General features: G+C 39.3%; 1 non-coding gene across 1 annotated transcript; it reads right to left on the reverse strand.

Annotated features, from left to right (window-relative positions):
• Positions 1–1384: 1384 nt before the first annotated feature.
• LOC122063501 lies at positions 1385–1491 on the reverse strand. Its single transcript, XR_006135359.1, has one exon. It is a non-coding gene; the product is annotated as a small nucleolar RNA R71 (small nucleolar RNA).
• Between the last annotated feature and the right edge of the window lie 2663 nt (positions 1492–4154).

Here is a 4154-nt window from a genome sequence, read left to right on the forward strand (position 1 = left end):
CATTATTGCTATTCCTTTCCCCCAAGGTTCATGGCTAGTGTATGTGTTGGCTTTGCCCCTCCTAGCCATAGAACCATCAATTTATTGCTTTTATTTTAATTGTCTCCCTTTTCCTAAAGCCAAGTAGAGTAACCCTTGTAAGAGTGACTCTCTGGTCAAGTAGGGAAGCTCATATTATGATGCATCCCTCGGGCTAAGTAGAGAAACCTACTTGTGAGTCTCTCTCTAGCTTTACCCCCTTTCTTTTACTTTATTTTTATTTCAGTATTTTTTTCTTTATTTATTTATTATTTTTTTTAATTGCGTGGGTTATTTATTTTCAGTTATTTATTTATTTAATTTTAATTGCGTGGCTTGCGTCTTTAAATTCTTAGATGACGAATGGTTAGGACGTTATTTTAGATACATATGTTTAGGACGGTAATTAGAATTATATCACAACTATTAATCGGTTCACTTTCGCATTATTAAAAGAGATAAAAAAATAAAGTGGCTACTCTCCCTGTGTTCAACCCGTAGCTACACTGATCCGTACGCTTGCGGTTATATTTTAAATCTCAAACAAGGTTTTGGCGCCGTTGCCGGGGAGACAGTTCCATGTTATTTTTCACTTTCTTTTGGTAAATCGGAGTGCTTTGTTTGCTTTGTTTTATATTTTTCCTTTTCTTTTATTGAATTCCTGAGAAGAACAACTTGCAATAATAGTTGTATCAGTGGAGGTCGCCATGCCTCACAGTATGATAAAGACAGGTTTCGCCCTGTAGCAGTACCTCAGGAATTGACCTAAGCAACCCCGGATCCCTGCCGGTAAGCTCCCAAAAAGCCAAAAAAAAATCAAAAAAAAATAAAAAGAAATCATTAAAAAAAAAGTTTTGCTATCCATTCTTTTGTGCTTGTCTTACTTTAGTTGCGGGTAGTTTTCTGTTGCATGAGTGTTAGGTGGGTACGTAATACTAAGAATCGGTTAGAAAGAAGAGATCCAACAAGTAGTGACCCAATACGTGTGCTCTCTTTAAAACCCTTCACCTAAATCTCTGAAAGATAGGTTCTATCCTGCTAGAACAGCCCAACCTTCTTGTATAGTTCTACCACAAGCCCAGGGCAATAATTTTGAAGTCAAATCTCAATACATCACTATGTTGCCCCACTTCCATGGGTTGACCTCTGAGGATGCATACCTATTTCTAAGGGAATTTGAAGAGGTATGTGTTCTAATTAAGATCCAACAACTTTCTGATGATGCTGTTATGCTTAGGTTTATCACTTTTGCATTAAAAGACTAAGCTAAGAAGTGGTTGTATGGGTTACCATAAATTCCATAACCTTATGGGAACAGTTCACAGTTGTCTTCCTTAAGAAGTTTTTCCCAACTCACAAGACCAATAAGCTTAGAAGTGATATCCTTCAGTTTAGGCAAAAGCCCAGTGAGTCATTTTCCAAACTTATGGAGAGATTCAAGGATCTACTCCAAGAATGCCCTCACCATGGCCTAGACTTATGGCATTTATGTCAAATAATTTATGAGGATATTGATTACCCAACTAAACAAATGAAGAGTCTATGTGCCCTGAGGGATTCACATCCTTTACAGATGAAGGAAAGGCATGGGAATTCTTACTTGACTTAGCAGACAAAACCCGTGAGTGGGAATCAACCCAAGAGAGTGAAAGAACCATAGGAGGAAAAGGATATTTTGTGGATGGGATAGTAGCCAAGGAAGCCCATTTGGATAGCCTAATCAAGAGGATTGAGGCTATTGTTCCTAGAGAGCCATCATCAGTCAATTTGGTTAAGATTTGTGCTTGGTGCCAGTCCCCTGGACATGTCATAGAAGAATGCCCCAACACCTCTGCGGGCACTTCTAATGATAGTGTTAATGCCTTATACCAGAATAATCCATATAGTAACACCTATAATCCAGGATGGAGAAATCACCCAAATTTCTCTTGGAATCAGGGCAACCAAGCAGGACCTTCCAATTTCTATAATCAAGGTCAACCTGGACCCCAAAGACCTCCCTTTGCACAACAATATTTTTCCCAAAATACTTTTCCTAGGTCAAATGTAAGACCTCAGGTGAGTTTTCCTAGGGCCCCTCTCCTATCATCTTATCAGCAACCCCCTGGGTTTACCAACATTGGAGAGGCAAGTAGAATTAGTGACTTAGAAAAAAATATGGCCCACCTCATGACAAGCCATCAAAATCTTACGAGAGAACTCACTCAAGTTGTCTCAATCATGCATGAGAGGGAGAAAGGAACTTTACCCAGTCAACCAGAGCCTAACCCTAGGCATCATCAGCCTATTAGTTCATAAGGACCAACTAATGCACCACTGAATATAGTACAAGGTCAGACCCAACAAGGATCCTCTAACCAATGTAATATTATTTATGCCCTTAGGAGTGGTAGAGAGTACCAACAGAGCGTTCCTAAATCTTCCTCATCTATTACTCATGTTAACTCTCCTTCAGTTGAGGACACAAGTGTGCCTCTTGTTTCAAGTTCATCTGATGAACCTAAAGATTTTTCTAAAACTAAAGATGATTTAGTTGAGTGAACCAAAAATGATTCTTCTGAACAGGGGCAAATCCCTAACAGTCCTTAGGTTTATCCTGTCCCATTTCCTAATTGCTTGGTAAACAAATGGAATACTGCTTCCATGGAAAAAATTTTAGAAGTCTTTAAAAAGGTAGAAGTGAACATCCCCCTTTTGGATTCCATATCCTAGATCCCCGCCTATGCAAAGATACTGAAATATTTCTGTACTCACAAACATATCATTAGTGTGCCCAAAAAGGCATTCTTGGCAGGTAACATTAGTTCCATAATTACTCAGCCCATAGCAGCCAAGTATAAGGATCCAGGGAGCCCTACCATATCTTGTGTCATAGGCAACACCTATATTGAGCATGCCTTACTTGACCTTGGCGCAAGTGTGAATGTTTTACCTTACCATGTGTACAAACAACTAGGATTGGGAGAATTGAAAGCCACTGGAACTACTCTTCAGTTGGCAGATAGGTCTGTTAATATTCCTAAAGGGATGGTTGAGGATGTCTTACTAAAGGTGGGGGAATTTATTTTCCCTGTTGATTTCATTGTGTTAGATACTAAGCCCTTCTCAACCAAGGATGAGATCCCTATAATTCTAGGAAGACCATTCTTGGTTACCAGTAATGCATTAATCAATTGTTGGAATGGTTTCCTAAGATTATCTTTTGGTAACCAAACTGTTGAGTTTAACATGTTTAGGATTGGCAAGCAACTGCATATGGAAGAAGAGATCAATATGCTTGAGGATTTTCTGGATTTTTCTGATCATTTGGTTACCAACTTTGATATTGATTTGGATTCAGAATTCCAAGAGTGTATGGATGAGTTGGATGATGATAGTGAAAATTTCTTTTCTGAAGTCTTGAGTCTTCACACACTTGTGGAGCCCTTAGGACCCCTTTCCAATTCCATTCCCAAACCTTCCATAGTTGAGCCCCCTAAGCTAGATCTTAAGGAGTTGCCATCTAATTTGAGATATGCTTTCCTAGGGCCTGACCAGACTCTTCCTATAATAATTTCTTCAAATTTGACTTCTAGCCAGGAAGAGGAGTTACTTAAAGTGTTAAAAGATAATAAGGAAGCCCTAGGTTGGACCATGGCTGATATCAAGGGTATAAGCCCTTCTATTGTGCAACATCATATACATCTTATAGAGGATTCCAAACCATCCACGGAACCCCAAAGAAGAGCTAACTTAGTGATAATGAAAGCTATTAAGAAAGAGATCCTAAAGTGCTTGGATCATGGAATAATTTATCCTATTTCTGACAGCCAATGGGTAAGCCCAGTTCACGTAGTGCCTAAGAAGTCTGGTGTGACTGTAGTTCCTAATGCCAATAATGAGTTGATCCCAACCCGTGTCCAAACAGGATGGCATGTGTGCATTGACTACAGGAAGTTAAATGCGGCAACTTGGAAGGACCACTTCCCATTGCCATTCATTGACCAGATGTTAGAGAGGTTAGCTGGACATGAATACTATTGCTTTCTTGATGGATATTCCGGCTATAACCAAATCTCAATTGCTTTAGAGGACCAACATAAGACCACTTTTACATGTCCATATGGAACTTTTGCTTACAGGCGTATGCCCTTTGG

This window comes from Macadamia integrifolia, unplaced genomic scaffold, assembly GCF_013358625.1.
Source record: "Macadamia integrifolia cultivar HAES 741 unplaced genomic scaffold, SCU_Mint_v3 scaffold134, whole genome shotgun sequence".
Taxonomy (NCBI): Eukaryota; Viridiplantae; Streptophyta; class Magnoliopsida; order Proteales; family Proteaceae; genus Macadamia; species Macadamia integrifolia.